Source organism: Lissotriton vulgaris, chromosome 2_1 (genome assembly GCF_964263255.1).
Source record: "Lissotriton vulgaris chromosome 2_1, aLisVul1.2, whole genome shotgun sequence".
In the NCBI taxonomy this organism is placed as follows: Eukaryota; Metazoa; Chordata; class Amphibia; order Caudata; family Salamandridae; genus Lissotriton; species Lissotriton vulgaris.
Window position 1 is genome coordinate 330836352 of NC_141687.1, and position 18973 is coordinate 330855324.

The 18973-nt window shown below is 44.0% G+C and overlaps 1 protein-coding gene across 2 annotated transcripts in view; it reads right to left on the reverse strand.

Annotated features, from left to right (window-relative positions):
• SPECC1 (sperm antigen with calponin homology and coiled-coil domains 1) overlaps positions 1–18973 on the reverse strand; it is a 1296450-nt gene that overhangs the window by 374445 nt on the left and 903032 nt on the right. The window lies entirely within an intron of this gene.

Genomic DNA, 18973 nt, shown 5'->3' on the forward strand with positions numbered 1-18973 from the left:
GAGCCTGGGTGAGCGATTGATCGGCAAGGAAGACTTTGACAGTGTTGACCTAGGAGTCATTAGGGTCATTCCAGTGCATATTAAAGTCACCGAGGAAAATGTCATTGGAGTGGGGTGAGATCTTAGCAGTGATGATTTACATGAGAAGGTCCGAGAAAGTGTTGTTCCTGCCTTAGGGGCGGTAGAAGATGTGCAAGTTGCATAGCTGAGAATTGTTACTACTAATGGAGAGGGCAAGATATTCACAAGAGTTGTGGGTTCAACGTGGAGTTCTGTGACGAGGCGGTCTGAGCGGTAGATGCAAGCAATGCCTCCCCCCCTTCTTAATTTGTCTGTAAAATCTGATGATGTTATAGTTGGGCGGGAGCAATAGGTCCCGCCCAACTATGGACTAAGTAGGACTAAATAAGGAGATGAGGATACATTGAGGCACAACTTTGTTAGGATAGCTACATCAGTGTTATGGCTAAGGATGAGAGCTGCGATGTCCGAAACGTGTCTTGTGGCTGACCGGCAGTTAAGGAGGAGGCCAGAGAGTGGGGCATCAGATGGAATGTTGTAAGACGGGGAAGTTAAGGGTACTTTTGTTAAGTTGTTACTGTTTACCCCTCTGTTACGAAGGGATGATAACCTGGTTGTGATGATTGCGATAGTGGAAATCAGGCAATCGACTTCCTTGTCAGGAGGACAACGGGCGTCGGGGCTCATATAAGTTGAGAGGTGGGTAAGGATCTCCTCCTTTGAGAGGTGATTTGAAAATGTCTGCTGACCAATGGCATGGGCTGGAGAGTGGGTATGGTGAGCAGGAGGGGCAAGTTGAGAGAGGGCTTGGAGGTGGCGATGGCGTGTTCATTGAGGAGATGGATGTTCTTCAGATCAGATAGGGATTTCTGGATTCTCTGAACTATGATGGATGCTCTAGTGTTCAGGGTTCCAAAGACCAAAGGTATGGTTTGAGCTTGCTGGGGGTCAGGACAGGGTCTATTGGCATGTGTGGGAGGCCAGGCGGGGGAGCTCGACCCCCTTATGGTTAGGTTACTAGGAGGCAGGGAGAGATGAGAGCTAGGCAAGCTCCGAGAGGAGGGGGTTCTGAGAATGTGGGTGAGGTGATTGTTAGTTACTGAGCGGGAGGTCAAAGAGCGAAGTTGGTGGCGGGGGCGGAATCGAAAACCTAGTGGCTGATGCTAGAGGTTGGGGGGAGGGAAGATCTCTGAACACACTAGGGGAGAAACTGTCTCTAGATTTGGACTGAGTGGGGAGCGCAATGGGGGACCCATCAATTTCCACACCCCCTTAAAATACAATTGTTACGATCTGAATCCTCACATTATGAGGTCTGCTCTTCCAATTCCTGGATTTCTACAGCTTTCATTCTCCTGCTCCCTTGTACCTTTTTCTGCTCCTTCCTTTGCCCTCTCCTGTATTTCCTTTTCTCCCTTCCCAATCACTTGACAAGACTGCTAAGGTAGGAGTAATTAATTTCATTTCCACAAAGTTAATTCCAGACATTTAGCTTTTTTGGATAGAATAATTTCTGACTTCTTCCCGGAAATGAAAGATGCTAACCAAATCTCCTCCACAATAAGCCATACAAAATGGATTTACCTTTTCTCACAGTACAGTTCCTGTTAACATGAGACTGGTATGACACTGACAGGTCACTTAAATGACACTAGAATACATCACACATTAATAACCATCAAAGAGTCAACCCTGTTTGGTTACTTGTATACACAAGTCGTGTGGTTGGGGAGTAACATTTCCCCCATAGTAAAATGGTCTCATGTGTCATCCTGCACCACACCAGCAGATGAGAGATTTTAAGTCTCTACCTTCTACTCTCTTAAAATAAATACATATATAGGTTATGTTATGAGAGGTTAAAGTTGTATAATTCTATCCAGTCAGGGTATGAATAAAGGCTCACTAACATCACGGTTGAAGAAAAGTTATTACCAAATGCAGATAAGCTGCACTTAAATGATGATCACATTCAATAGGGCGATAGTTGGAATTTTCTAGGCATTGATAGGAACATTTAAGAAATGGATCCTTGAACCTCAACTTGGTTAACTAGTTAATTTGGAGGCTTAATGGGCCTTGAGTTAAAGTATTCCCTGCCACCTATCTTTCCAAAGAGTTGTGAATCTCTTTAAATATTTTTTGTCCAGACACTGAATTTGCACTGGGAGAGAGGCTTCTGTTTGGAAGCATGCGGCCGCCTGTGAGATTTCGTCAACCTTAAGACCAATACCTGTTAACACTCTTGGAGCACTAGGTCCCATTTAGTGAATGAATCAATGATTGCCCAAGGACTATTGTCCCGCATTATGTGATTTTTCTACCTGGAGAGGAATTTAGTTCATTAGTTGCTTAGACTATTTTTAGGGAAATTGCTTTACCCTTGTTGGTCAATCTTCTGATAATGTCTTGTGTGCAAAATAGTTACAAAACCGAGATTTTCGGGTTGGTTTAACGTTATATAAAGTCTTAAAATAAATTAATGTTTAGGAATAATTTCATGTGTAGTAAAAGCCTTGTGCAGGTCCCTGTATTCTGATTTCATCCCAGAAGGGAAGCTACTGCGGAAAAGGCATGTTTGCAAATGTTTAATAAATAATTACCACTTTTCTGGCCTCTGTGAATCGAGAAATTATTTATCATTTTTGGGTAATGGTTGTCGTTTGACAGAACGATGCTCGTTTAAAGTAGCAACGCCACTTGTGTCTTATGCAGTGTAGACCCTGTTGCATATATTCCTGGCACACCGATTCACCAAAATGCCTGGGGTAGTGGAACTGACTTTTGGTCCCTGGTGACATCGCAGCAGGTTTGCCCATCCTTCGTCTCACAAAAACCTGCTATTTGCTGTTGAGAGGGTAGGAGAAGGCCAAGGAGTGGCAATTTTAGCAAGAAAACATAACTTCAGGAACCAGTTTACTTTCTGTTCCTGTCCCAAAGCCAGGAGTAGGAACTGCTACCCGCGGCAACCCACAATTAACTTCTATGCAGGTGGAATTTTACATAGGACAGGTAATCCACAGTTTGACAGCATATCTTGTTGACCAATCAAATCCTTGAGTGAACCAAGCAAACATTGCTTAACTCCACCTTCTCTTTTCTAGTCTCCCTGGTCCACCCTCGACTAATGGGGCACCTCTTAGGGTGGAGATAATTCTGTGTATGTATTTTATTGAAGGTAATGAACACAAATGAAGCTGTCAAGCATGGTGAACAGTGGAGGCATAGCAACCGTACCACCGTGTACAAAAGTTCGTAAAGCGAGGCAGAACGAACAACTAGCGTCATTGTTTATCGCTGGAGGAAGGTGAAGCAGAGCTCTTCCGCACTGATCCTGAAGCAAACCCTCATTTAAGAGGTGGGATTTTACAGCTTTTCAGGAGTGGAGGATTCAGCCTGGTCGGCCGAGGCATATGTTCCAGTTCTTGGAAACTGGTCTTGACAAGGAATGTTTTCAGGTATTTTTTCCACCTCCTGGTGTTTGTCTATGGGTTGCATTGACTTCTTGAAATGTAAGTTTCCCTGCTAGGGAAGAGTGTCCCGCACCCTGCCTTTGAACTTAATTAATCATAAGTATGGCTGCTTCACTCCCACCCTTCGCATGTGCACTGACTGCCCTTGCAGGTCTGCATCACCCCAAAGACCCGATGCATCACCGCAGCAGGAATACCATCACCCTACAAACCAGTTCACAGTTATGCATGACGACCAAAGATTGGCACTCGCTGCTCTGTACGAAAACCATCAAATAAAATAGCCTCTCCTAGGGCACAGGCACATTGCAAACAGTTTATGTGTAGAGAGCATACTGCATGCAGAACAGTACCTTGTGAATGTGTCCTTTCATGAAATTAGACTATTTTTCCGATGTGCACACACTGTTTGCAGTCAGTGGTTAAAATTAAGTTACTGACATCTTTCCCTACATTCACAAGCAGTCGCCCAATCCCTGGATTTTTCCATGCTGACAGATCAGCATGTTAGTGGTCTCAAACAAATAGAGCGAATCAAATAGGCACAACGCTAGTGCTACCAAAGCTTCCCTTTAACCCAGCATCATTACTCTAACAAGTACAACTGAGTAAAAGGTTGCTCTTGGAAACAATACAGGTCTGGGTGTCATGGGCTTGTTGTGAAGTGAGCCTGTTGAATGCACTTGGAGATTGCTGGATGAAAGGGTGACTACTCTCAGAAGACAAAGTGCTACTATGGACAGAATATTATAAAAAGTGACAGATGTCTCTTTTAGAGGGTAACAGCTAGGATTAAAAACCCACAAAGGGAAATCAACATAATTCTTGTGTGACGACGTAAGCCGTGTTAATCAGCAAGACACCAAACTCACCCTGACATCAGGAAGAGGAATAGAGAGCTAAGAAGGATAAAGGCGCAGAGAAAAAAGATCCACAGGGCGTTGCCCCAACCTACTTGAGGAAAGATAACAACAATAGAAAAAGATGCTTAGAAAGACAACAGATGAAAAAGGATAATTCCAAAAGAGGAATCCAATCTGCTGAGAAAATTAAGGCATAAAAAAGAATAGCAAAGGGGTGACTCAGGGAAACAATGCGTTGTGATGCATCTTGCCTTTTCAAGTGCTGCATTTTACATGCCTAACCAGGAACTGATCTCAAAGGAAGAGACTCTGCTACACCCATGCGCAGTATTGTCCAAGGGAGGAGTCATCTATCTCGTGACTACAAAGACTTCTTCCAAGAACACAACAGCCTGCAATCATCCGAGCCCAACACCAGGTGGAGGATGAAAAGCTTTAGTTTTCTAATCATTTTGAATTGACATTGGTTGGGTTTCACTAGGTTTTTGGTGTATTTGTCTAGATGTAGGCAATTGTTAAGTGCAAATCCCAGTGATTTTGCTTTTTTGACAATTGTTGTATTGATTCCCAGAGGTGCAAGGCAAGGAAGCCGATTTTAGGTCATGGAGTGATCATCTGAGAAAGATCAGCAGAAATTCTATCTTGCTGGATTCCAGTCATATTTGTTTAAGTGATTTTATAAGAAATGAGAAGTACTCAATAGAATTTACTTGTAGGATCCAGTTAGATGTAATAAAGACACCCCATCAGGAGCAGTATTGTCACTTACTAAGTCATCTCCAACTGTGAGCCTCCACCTCACACCTGGCGGAACCCTCACACTCAAACACCGGATAGTATCACAGCACAAGCACACCAGACATGCGACAGCAGTGGCAATAAATAACACACCTAGATTTGTAGGTCGAGCCTGCCAGACAATGCAGGTTGTATGGTTGCCAAAGACCTATTGTGGGCTCACTGAGAGCTTACAGGGGCTTGCACCCTTCTACTGCTTACCACTAGTTAGCTTTATTGTCACTTATTTGTTTGTTTCTTATTTGATGGCTTTCCTTGTCCATCTTTTGTTTGTCGGTCCCCTGGAGCATAGTCTCTTCACCATTCTCCTTACTGGCCTTCTTGTGCCCTTCCACCGCTCCCTTTTAGAGAACTACTTTTTTTTCCTAAGCACTCCATTAGAGTGCATGCGTTTTCCAGTTCTCTCCCTATTTAATCCCACCCCCCAAAAAATACCCGCCCCATTTTCTGTGCTTGTGCTCTCTCTCACTCACTTGTGGCTGTTCACCCTCTTTCTCATGTACTTTTCCCGTGCATCCCCTCAAACTCCTTTTTGCAGTCTCTTGTGTGCTTCTCCCCCGTCCTGGGTGGTACTGCCTTCCTTGTGTGCTTCTCTTCCCACTCCCTGTGTTGCTCTCTTCCTCGTGCCACCCACCCGCCCGCTCTACATTGGTTTCTACCAACCCTCTCCCCCACCTGCTCCTCCCTTGCCAATCAAAAGCACTTTGGCGCACTTCGTTTCTTTTTTTGGAACTGGTTTCGGTGTTTTACCCCTCACCAGCCAGGCTAGCTTGAACCCAGTGACAGTGTGAGCAAGGGACCCAACTTCTTTTTCAATACTTAACAGCACAGGCAAAAAAGCATTGGCAAAACGAGTGTGTCCCAAAGGTGAAAGCTATTGACTTTGCCAATGGTTGCGTAAAAAGCAACCAAAAGTCCATATCATTTAGCAACAGCAATAGAACATCAATAGCCAGGATAACCAAATATGCATAATAGTTTAACATTTAGATACACTAAAGGAGGACTAATCTCCTAACATAACATCGTAGCTCTACCAAGTTGACAAGTCAAGGAATGGTAACCCCCCAGTTCAGCCCAGAGCTCAACCTTTTTGGGGAATCTAAAATAGGTCCATGCACTGGGAGCTCCACCTAGTGGCCATAACATGAATGGTGATTCCCTTATGTAACTTTCCAGAGCCACCAAAGAATAACTACAGAAATCAGCCTGTAGATCTAATCTTTCCCTTTGCTCTTCTACTAACCTTACCTATCAAACCCTCCCCTCTTTATTCTAAACCCACTGCTCATGTACCCAACTATGCCCTCACTCTCCTCTGTGATGGCAAGATATGGCCCCAGCTTACACACCACCATCTTGGATAGCCATGGTCCTTACTCCTACCGCATACAATTTCCACAAAATCTCTCTAAACACGGCACAAAACACAAGAAGCGCAAACTCCTCAAAGAACACCCAGAAATACTAATATCAGAGATTTACTACAGTTCAACACAAGGAGTCTTAATAACGGACCTTATCTTCTATTCAAAGAAACAAGCTACATGGAGAGAAAGCTTACCACAGCACCTCTACGTAACCAACTCAACCAACATCCCTTATGGATCCCAACTCGCCATATCCCCATCCCAACAATTTGGCAGTGAACTGTACATTTCCTTATACAGAAATGGGAACATCCTCATCCAGGCCTCAGAACAGAACCTCACCATCTTCGACCACCATTTCCCCACTCTCTGTGCCCCTATGTCATCCACTCTCACCTCTATGTCATCCACTCTCACCTCCATTACCCCTCCCATAGAAAATATCCCATCATTCTCTACCCTCCCTTAAGATCCATACCCCCAAATCCCTCGCTGCAACACCTTCAACACAACCCCCATACCCTACCTCACCCTCAAACCCCTCAAAGCTATGACCACACCCCAAGTATTACCTCCTTCTTCCTCCACCCCTACTTCGTGCACGCACTTAGTTCAAACTATCACACCTGAATCCCCACAGCCCTCGATTCACTCCAGGCTAGACCTTCCCTTAACACCGTCCCCAGCTTCCGCCGACCACAAATCTCCCCCACCCCTTCTACCACAGATCCTACCGCCTCTCAACTGATCTCCATAATCGCTCCTATTGGATGAAATCACTTCACTACGAAAAGACAAAGTTCTGCTCTAACTCACTGCCTAACACTACAACTATAGTGAACCCTAATCCTGTCACTTACCCACACCTCAACGTCTCATGTTCTACCCCATGGTGCCCAATACTCTATACTCACTACCACCTCAAACCAAAATGCACCACAACTCAAATGTCTCAATTAGAAGTGGAAATATTGAGCAGCACATACAACAATGCTTCCACTCAACCTAAACGCATCACTTCTAGGTGTCAACCAGAATTTATTTATTTATTTTATTTGTTAAGCTTATAAGGCGCACAGCTACCCAAAAAGGGTTTCCCGGCGCCATGACGGCACAAAACAGCAAAGCTGGGACATAGAAAGGATGTTATTGATCAAACAGTCCGGTCTTGGCATTTTTACGGAACCGCGAGTAGTTGTCTTCTTTGCGAATGTGGGAAGGTAGTGTATTCCAGATGGAAGGGCCTAGATATGAAAATAATCTACCTCCCATTCTCGAGAGTTTGAACCTAGAAAACACAGAAATTAGCTGCGGATTGAGATCTTAGATTTCGTGCCGGTGTATAGGGATGAACTAGCGTTTGTAGGTAACTGGAAAAGATGAGCAACACGTCTGTCAATCCGCCCACCAAACCTTGTTACCATAAGATTCCGGTCATCCTTGGATCCAGCAGGATCTCTTCTTCCATTTACCCCCCGCCCCAGACCACCTGCCCAACTGACTACCATCCAGCTTAATCAACCCTTACTGAGAACATGCCCCACATCAAACTGTATGCTATTAAATTGTCGCTCAGAAGCCAAACATGCCACCAAATTTGCTGAATACTGAATAGCGAGACCGCCAACTTTCCCAAACTCATGTTCTTGCACAGAAGGGCAAAACAAACAAAAATTCAACCCAGATCTGTGACTGAGGGTGAATGTTTTGCCATTGTGCAACATTCCATCCATCATCTAGTGTATTTTGCTGTTCACCCTATGTGGGAAGGGTATGCCCAGACGTGGGTCCCGTGCTCACTACGCTACTGGAGTCAAGCTATCTAGCTGAAGACGGCTGATAACCAGAAACCGGTCCTAAGATGCTTGATTCCGGTCCAAGGAATACATGGCTTGGCAGTTCGGTCTGGACTGTTCCCATGAGGCACAGGGTCAAGACGGATTTGCATATGGCCATGTCTTAACTGGGGTGGCTTTGTGAGCAAAATTACAATGGATTAAACCCATATCTGTGACTGGGGGTGAATGTTTTGCCATTGTGCAACATTCCGTCCATCATCTACTGTATTTTGCTTGCACAGAAGGGGCCACATCCTAAGAGACATGTTGGTACAAACACGACCACAAACAATGAAACAAAGACACAAAGTTTTATCACTCCGATAATAGGACACCACACTTGTGGTAACTACAACGTCTGCCACTTGACAAGACAACCAGAATACTTACATCCAACAACACTACATGGTAGCTGCAACATTGTGCCAACTGCAACTCCCAATCAGTGATATACATGATCACATGTCCAGTAACCTCCACTTCATAGGGATGACCACATGTAAGGTGAAAACCAGAATCTGTGAACACAGAATCAAACTGCGATGCGGCCGTGCAACCACAAAGATGTCCGCCCACTACATTGAGCATAAACACACTGCCAGTGACCTAAAATGGGTGATCATTGAACAACTGAGCCATGAGGCACAGCTGTTTCAAGAAAGAGCAGTGTTGGGTCTTTAAGCTCAAGACACATGTAAGAGGTCTCATCAAAAATATTTCACGGGGTCAAATCACATTATTTACCTTAGACCCCTTGACATGAGTATTTGCATTAACTTCATCACACCTACCATATGTCATGTCCAGACTGGTCTCTATTATAATACATTTGCTGAATCAGACCCCTTTAATCCTATTTTTATTTTTAATTTAATTTTTTTATATTTTAAGTACTATTTGTTCATTTGCTACCAGGTGTTCCCAGCCATGCACCGAAACAATTAATTCCTTTTTCATTTCCTTTCTCTTCAATAATCATGGGCTTTCCTCCTTTTAAACCTTATCACCTTTTAAGTCATGCCTTAACCATCAATCCCGGTAAGGCGAATCGGCCGAAAGACGCAAACCAACTCTTGTGGGATGGCGCACCAAGTAAAATTAAGGAAGTCAGTAAACGTTAGCTTTGCATTATGAACTCTCCGCATTGACACTATGTGCTTCTCTACATTCTAGAGTGTGACTACAGGTGTCCCTCTTTCCCAAGGTCGGACTCATGGTGTCTAAATTGGGAATTCTATATGTATGTATCCCTTTACCTTTCATTTTACTGTCCTTAAGAAGTGGATATGAGAGTATATTGTTTGTCCTACACTTCATTACATTATGGTATCACTAGATGTGCTCACTTAGTTTAGCGAGAAATATATCAGATTTCCCCACAATGGGGCATTATACAAATGTGTGCATTTTAATTAACCTTGCCTCTTTTCTCGTTGATCTGTTCTCCTTTATGTATAAATGAAGGTTTTGGAATAACAGACCAACTAGGTGCTGTATTGAGATATATATGTATTAATTAATATATACTTTTTTGTCATCATATCATTTTGTAGTGAACTTTGAGACATAAGGAGTGGCATAAGGGATTAGCTATCCTAGGTCCTGCAGAAAAGACTTAGGGGAGGGCTTGAAACTAGTTGACCTGTGAAACCCAGGGACATTACCTCGCGCGTTTCTTCTCTCCCCTCATTTTTAACCATACTGGTTAGAGGAGCTAATAAAACTTTCTTTTCCAAGTAGCCAGGTATTTTTAATCTCATTACTTTAAAATAACAAACAAAAAAAAAACACTCCTATTTCATCTCATTAGGTTATAAAACCATAAGTGCTCCCACGTATCCGTAGGTCGTAGGAACCCTATGATGAAGCATGCCACCAAGGGGCAACCCTGGTGGGTGAGTGTTACTCAAATAATTTTTTTTCCTCCTATAGAAACATCAGGAGGGTAAGAAGACAAGAGCGGGGTTCATGTCGGTCTGAGTGACTATCTTTGTTTTGTAGTATAGCTTATAGAGGACGAGTCCTGAAAAAACCTCCCCCTACTTTACCTCCCCTACAGTTGTTTTCAATCTCCCACTACCCCAAGTGGTGTATGCCACACCTAATACATTAGCAATGGAGACCAAGAGCACAGTGGGTGCCAACTCATAAGACAAACACTGTTAACCCAACGCACCACCCACAATAACTGACACACAGTACGAATGTTAGCATACCTCATCGTGCCCTGAAATTTCCACAAGCTAGTTGCCACACCATGGTGCATGAACAAACACAGTGCACTCACCAACTCCTGCCCTAACTTGCTTCCAAGGCAAAAAAACATCACTGTACAACAAGCATACGTCCACTTGCTACCTCGTGCAGAGGGACACTTGACAAATAAAAATAAAGCGACATCAGATTATTATCAAATATATCCAAACACAGTTAGCCGGACCCCAAATGGGCAATGACAAACCATACCACAGACAAGTAAAGTAATATTAAAAACTCATCCTGAATTATGCACAGAATAAGTAATATTACAAGTGTACAGACTAACCGTTAGCTACTAACTTACCACCAATCGTATAATCTAATATACAACATTCAAAGTCCAAGACTGCTTTAGCAGCAAGTAAGAAATATCACAGGTGCATTAGTCAGAATCGAGTGCGCACTATCACATGGCCACATGCGGCCTTGGGGTTACAATCCTAGTATTAGATTCGGATAATTTTGCCAACTATCAGTTGGGAAGTCAAATCACATATACACTGTTGATGGAGAACCAAGTAAATTGCAATACTACATAAAAGAAAAGGAAACATACTGCACAATAATGCAACTGGGTTAGCAGTAAGGCCCCAATTGCAGGTGGGCCGGATGTGGGTGAGGAATCTACAGAACTCGGCAGACATGGTTACCTTGGTGTAATGTACCTATCAGCTACGGTAAATTACCCCAGTCCATGTTTTCAGCTTAAAAAAAGGCAAACCATGCAGAATCGATCTTAACACACCAAATTTCACATTTCACATCCGAGCCTTTAGCACCTAAACATCGACAAGATTGACCTACCAAAATGCTTCTGGGGATAATTGCGGGGTGTGATAGTTATCACACAACTTGGTATTCCATGTGCACAGAGATGGGAACTTAAACTCCAGGATGTAACCAGGGCCAAAATGTATAATATCACGCAGCCCATTTACATTGCCTTTGACAAGTACATATCAAGCGTACGATTGGATTCACTCTGCATAATACAGCCAACAGCGCGTTTGGTGACAAATGTAGTAGACACATAGCTGGATGTGCACAATAGTCACTTACAAAGCAAATGGATATCTTGTTCTATTGCGTCAAAACAACCTCTTGTACTGGGAAAAGGCTTAATGGAGATGTCCTTTTGATAGACCTTTAATCAATGGCAAGAGCTCTGAAGTCACAAAGTGGTCCTCTGTGTTTCTGTGTGAACACCAGAGAACAGCTGCATGAAAACAGTATCAAAGAGCCCTGCAGTGATCAAAGAGGCATGCTGTGATGTACTCCCTGATCAGCCAAAGGGGGTTATATGGTGGGAGGAGGGAAGAGAGGCTAGCTGGACAGTTTTCTAAAGTCTGATGTGCAGCTTCATCCTTCTCAACAACTTTTTGGGGAAAGTATAATTCAATACTTGTTAAAATGTTTCTAATAATGGTATAACTAGCAGTACTTTTGACATTGCGTACTAGAGTTGACTGAAAGCTTGACAGAGTAACAGCTGGGCTCTTTGTGGACAAGGGTGTTACCTACAGAGCCACTGACACATGCTGCTGCATTGGATCAAAGCTGGGAGGACTGTGAGTTTGTGACACAACAAGCTGGAGGAAGCAGAACAAGGAAAAGCAAAAGGCAGGGGACAGGTTGGTTATTTCCTGTTGCGACCCCCTTTTCACTGCTTTGTGAGAAGAGCATGGGATGCTAGAACATAGCAACAAATCAGGGGTGTCCTACAGGACTCACTATTAAGGAAGGATAAACATGCAGAATAAGAGACCTGGGGTTTCCTCCTGGAGATCTTAAAGCAATAATTGGTCCCTCTCACTGTCTATGATGTTACTAGAGATTCATGAGATCAGCCCTGTTATGGATAGAAAGGCCTGCAGAGTTTGTCAAGGCGTCCGAGCAAATCTAAAGGCTTTGGAGCATGATAGCAGGTTGAGGAACACCAGAGATTTCAGGGGGTGCAGTCCCTTTCTCTATCTTTACTTCAGCTGTAGACCAAAGCAATTCTAGCAGAAGGGGTTGAATGCTGTGAAGTGTTAGAGAGTCATTACAGCCCATATCCGGTTCTAAGGGGTATCACCTGCATATAAAGTACGCTTCATACACCAACTGGCACTGGTGCTAGAGAGACGATACAATAACGGTACCCAACAGCCATTTTTATTGAATACTGTGGATGTCAGGAGATCTCCCGGAAAACCATTTGCCCATGCATGAGGAACTCCAACAAGAATGTACGGTCTACCGATTTCTAATTTACCATTGTTTAAAACTTTGCAAGGTTGCAAAGGTTTAAAAAAATAATAAAGGGCCGCTTTATCGGCCCTTTTTGATCATAGGAAGTCAAGGTAAACAAAACATTCACACTTTTGCTAAGGTTTTCCACCTTCATCTGATTGTCCTGGCAAACCTTTACACTGTACCCTTCCCTAAACTCCACATCCCACCCTCCAACTATTATGGAGTGTAAGATAGGAATTAGCAAGTTGGGGGTGAAATGCCCACTTCCTACCATGGTCAAACCAGTGGTCGAAGTGAGAGGGATCCGCAGAGCACTGCATGCCCATACTTTTTCAATTTAATAAAAACCGTAACGCTACTCATTTATTTTAAAAATGCATCTGAGGATAGCAGAAATAGCCAGGGCCTATAGATAAGGCTTGGACGTTCCGGGAGGGGTCCGTGAGCAGAGAAGAAAAAGAAATCTGTCTCTTTCTTCTTGCCTAGAGAACAAGGACAATATCCACTCGATGATGATGATGATAATGACATTGATAAAGCGCTTAGTTACACTTTACTAGTGTGTCCCCGCGCTGTGGTACATAAGCCAATGAAAAACATCATTCTCAGGTCACCTCCCCGTCAGAGGGCAGAAATAGAAGCTACTCATTTGGAAAAAGGAGAGTTTTCAGGTTTTTACGGATAGTCACCTCCGATGTCTCCATTCGAAGCCCTCACGAAAAGTCTATTCCATTGCTGAGCCGCCATAAACCTGTAGGAGCGCCCGCCCATCCTTACCGTCCTGACTCTAGGGGCAGTGACCTGTCCCATCCCACTAGATCTTAGTTGGCGGGAGGGGACATACGGGCTCAGAAGATTATATAGATATAGGGGCCCCTTCCTTTGTAGGATACGATGGCACACACAGAGTCTTTTGAACTGGATTCGCTCCTTAATCGGGAGCTAATGGAGAGCAACTAGCGCCTTACTTGAAGAAGCTCTCCTGGGCAGCGTCAGGACCAGGCGGGCAGCTGCGTTCTGTATATGCTGAAGCCTTTGTACACAGCTAACATTGGCCCCCTGGTAGCGCACATTCCCTAGAGGTTACTAAGGCATGGACCATGGTCTTCCTAGTTCCAGTAGGCAGGATGTCTAAGGTCCTGCGCAAACTACGCAAGATACCAAAACAAGTTCCTGCCACTCGCCTTGTCTGAAGCTCAAATGAGAGCTTGTGGTATAACCACACCCCTAAGTTCTTGACTTGCTCACTATGAGCCGGGGCAGGACCCAGGGTCTGAGGCCACCACGCCGATGACCACACAAAGGGTGCCTTACCCACAATCAAAACCTCTGTCTTACTCCCATTCAATTTAAGGCAGTTCTCACCCATCCATACCGCCAGTTCTTTCATGCAGGAGTTAAAGTTGGAGGCTGCCTTCTCATCCGATTGTGTCAACGCCACCACCAGCTGAGTGTCATCAGCGTAAGACACTGCTTTGACCCCGTACCTTCCGGTAATGTCTGCCACTGGTGCAACATAAAGATTAAACAGGGTCGGGCTGAGTAAGGACCCCTGTAGCACCCCCTGTTTAAGCATGACACACTTCGACCGAAAAGGTCCCTGTGCTACCCGAAAACTGCGATCCTGCAGAAAGGATTCCATCCATGTCTTCCCACTCACCCCTCCCTTCCTGAGACACTGGAGCAACGTACAATGAGCAACAGTGTCGAAGGCGGCACTCAGATCAAGTAGAATTAAGGCCGCCATCTGACCCTCATCTAAGGACTTCCGAATGACCTCAGTGGAGAGGAGCAGAGCAGATTCCGTCAAATACAAAGCGTGAAAGCCAGACTGAGCGGGGTGGAAAAGATTATGTTTACCAATATGAGATGTTAGATGGATGTTCACCACCTTCTCTGCAATTTTCGCAAAGTAATGGAGTAGCGAGATGGGACGTTAATTGTCTAACTGGTCCATGTTGACATTCAACTTCTTCTTCAATGGGAGAACCACTGCTTCCTTCCATCTTCTAGGTACCATGCCTGAGCTAAAGGAGAGCTCTAACAGATGCCGAATACTGGGTTCAAGAAGATGCATACTACCTTTCAGCACCGTAGGCCTAGGAGGGTCACTGGGAGAACCCGACTTTGATGTTACTGGCTATCCTCATTAGGATCTCAGAATTTGGGGTGCTAAAAGCATCTAGAGTCTCTTCTCCCTTAAAGACAATCGAAGCATCAGTCCTAGCACACCCCTCCCTTGCAGAGAACGGGAAGGTGGAGTACATTTTCTCCACCTTCTCTGCAAAAAACTTTTCAATCCGATTGCATGATTCCACTGAGCCTGCAATCGGAGCTAAGATCTTGTCCAAGGAAGAAATCTCCTTATAGACAGTGAACAGCTCTTTGGCGGAGTTTTCCGCTCCCTCAATTCTCTCCTTGTAATAGGAGGCCCGCGTCTTCCTAATGAGGGAGTGGTAGAGCTTAAGGCTCACTTTATATTCAGCCTTCAACTGGGCCGAAAAATCCCTTCTCCACCTTCTTTCAAGGCGTTTACAGGCCGCTTTCGCCCGTCTCAGTTCGTCTCCGAACCAGGGGGCGGATCTCGTTTGTCTTTTGGAAGCCCTAGCTGCCCAGGGTGCGCTGATGAAAAGTGCCTTTTAAAATGCACCTGTCTAGGGCCTCAAACGCCGTGTCAATTTCCTGACCCCTGGAGGTCTCCTGCTCTGCCACTGTCAGCTGGCCCCTCTCTCTTATTTCCTCTTATTCCTTCTCTTTCTGTCTCGCCCCTCCTCACTTGCTGAATAAAAAACGACTCTTACCCTCTCTTTCCTCTTCTTTCCTTCATTCATTTCCCTGCAAAATGGATCCAAAAGGGAAAGAAAAACTTTTGCTTGAAATTTCGTCTTTTTCTGTTTTTCTGACATTTTACTATTCCAAAGTGCAGCTTTGGGACGGAGATAAAAAAAGGTTCAAAACATGAAAAATAAAGCAAGATAGAGTGGTGGCAAAGTGGCCAAATTGGTTTTATTCACACCCGAACACATTAGCGCCACTGTACAGAGTTTGCCAGTGTAGCTCTACTTTAGTTTTCTCATCTTTCTTTGAACAGCATTGTTTTTCACTGGTGGGGAAGTGCACGGTTCCTGGAGGTACTGCAATACCTTATTTGATACATGGAGTGGAAAACGTTTAGTGTCATCCTTATCAGCTGTGATCCTTAAAGTAGTTTATAAAATGTGTTAAGAGATGTGGTCTTTGTAAACCAGACTTCTTATATTTTGTAAAGATATAAGCAATGGGCATTGAAACGCGCCCCCTTCTGGGCACTGTGGTCATGTCCTTAACATTTCAGACAAAAATACTCATTGATTTCTGAATAATGAGTGTAAAAGTGTAACGGTAACCATGTTGTTCCTGCTTACATTTCACATGCTTTACTTAATCTTGCATTTCCTATGAGTGTTTGCTTTTTCCTAGGAGGTTATAACTTTTTTTTTTCAGGCAACATATTACTCTTGTCTAGTGCATAATTTGAACTGAGTCACGTCCAGGTGTTCATACCGGGGCACAATTGGGCTAGGGATGTAACTGAAGGCAGTTCAAGTTTCTCTCAGTGGGGCAGCATGGCGAGGGGAGAGGATGTGGTACTCTGGCCAGAGCTTCTGAATTTGGAACTAAGTAAACAGGTTCAGCCTTCATGCCTGACCAGACAACTCTCCTGAGGGAGCACATTCCCATCCTAGACCTTAAAAGGCCCCGCTAGATCTTAGAGTCCCTGGTGTCTTAGCACCAGCAGGTGTACCCTAGCGGTGTCAAGTGTGAGTTAACCATGAAGGCCTGACCACCACAATCCATACTGAAGTTCACCTGCAGTCTTGCGGGCAGCCCTTCGAAGCAACACACCCTAGAGCAACAGTGACTCTGTCACTGAAGTCATAGGACCTTTGAGGCTAGTCCGCCTCATCCATTAGTTCCTCCATTGGCCTTGTTTCAGCAGTAGTAGTGCAACTCACCAGGGATCGGCAATGCAGAATTTGCACACACGCCAACCTAAGTTCGCAAACTGCACGGTCTCTCTGCTTCATGCACAAGTACTTTTAACATGTGCTGCTTGCTTTGTGGCCATTGGAATTATGCAGCAATGGAGGACAAAATTATGTCCCAGTGTTGACTAAATTATGCAGCAAAAAAGACTACAGTATAATGCTGTACATTTTCTGACACTTAATTATTTTGACATTTTACACTTGCTAATTAGTCTCTGCAAAGATGTTGCCACATTAGTTCCAGTGTAATACGCAAATGCAGCAGTGAGAAAGGTGACCAGTCAATCTTTGCAAAGGACCCTCCACTTTACAGCAACACAATTTTGTCAAAATCGTCAGATTATGCAGCCAATTATGTGACTAATATGGCAGAGCCATAATTAGGTGCAAAACATTTGCAAACTAGGATTTTTTCAATTCATGTTTGAACTGTAGTTGTAGAAAAAGGGAGGAGAAGCGCTAATGACAGAAACTGAAAGGCTCAGAGACAAACAGCCAGTAAATGCACTTTTAAGCGTATGGGGAACGTTGTGTGATTTGAAACGAATCCTACTTTGTGAATGCATTTTAATGTCAATAACTCATATTAAATCTTAAATAAACATGTGTATCCATTGGGTGAATTAAATAATGTCCTAATCTGTAATTGGTCAGTAAAATGCCCAAAAAATACAAATGTTTTGCTCTTTCTGGTCACACATCTGACTCCGCCCTCTGATCCAATCCTCAGGTTATTCCCGTCCTCTGATTCTCTGCCAACAGTTCCCCTATTTTTTCCCCCCAACTTAGACCACTGGGCCCTGGGGCATAACACAGCCTCCTGCAGCCCCCACGGAGCGGGGGGGGGGGGGGCCTGGGGGCTCCCTCAGCACTGTAGTCCGGATTGAGCCTGGAGGGAGCCCCTCTTCGTACCCTGCAGGGAGGCCCCCTAAATTTTCGTTATGCCAGTGAGTCTGGGCCAAATACGGACCTAACATTAGCACCCAAAGGAGGAAAAATGCAGTTCGCCCAGGCACAGTGGACCCAATTCACAAGGTTAAATCCAGAGGTGGAAAATTCCACAAAATCAAATTGATAACTAAATGTAAATCTCAGTTTGTAATTCAACCATTCTGGGTCAAGATTTTAGCTTAGTGATAGCAGTGCTTACTTGAGGGGGCGAGGACCTGCAAAGCTCATGATTTTGTATGATTCCCTTGCTGTTCCCAACTTTCAAAGGTTTTTACACCTTTTCTACCAAAAGGCATTTATTGGCAGTTTTTGTTTCAATACGTTTTGGTCGGAGGACGCACTGTTTCAGTCAATATCCGTAGTCCTTCTCTCTTTTTTTATAGTAAATTTCAACCTGTTTGGACTGTACTGCTACTGGACATTAATGCGGGCTGGGGGGTGGGGGGGTGTTGAGAATCTTTGCTGAATTGCAACTGATGCCCTTTTGAAGGTGTGTTTTTGTAATTTCAAGTCCCTCTCTGCCCTTTCATTTTTTTCTTTTGCTCCTCCAACTTTGCAGTAGATAACCCTATTTTCTTCCACCCCTTGCTACTCTTTACATTTACACCTAAAATCAACTCTACAGGTGAAAGACAGAACCAGTATAGGCACTGATGTACGCTGGTACATATGTGAACTGCATGCTCCATGAGTACCCCTTCAGTAGTCGTAAACCTGTTGTTTACATTGGGCTCACTGTTTTTTTCCATATCCAGAGGCATCATGCTCATGACAGAGCATGACTTGCATCGAAAAAGCCCAGAATGTACACCAATAACCACAGTATTAATGATTTTTGTGGTGGTTTTATTGCTAAAATTAAACTGCTATTTCCTATTTAGCAAAAGTCAAAATAGCACAGGTTAAGGTATCTGTAAACTCTTGCTTTATTATATCCACACTGCATGCACCAAAATGCCAATGTCTACAAATAAACCTACAAAATGTAAAACCCACACGTCTTCTGCAGAATAATCTACAGAGGGAACAAGAAATCAATAATTTACTTTTACCATTTCAGGCGCACATAATTACTGAACTGTCTCCACAATAAAGTAGCATGGAGTTATGCCACCTCCTTCGTGCATGCGCCTTTCA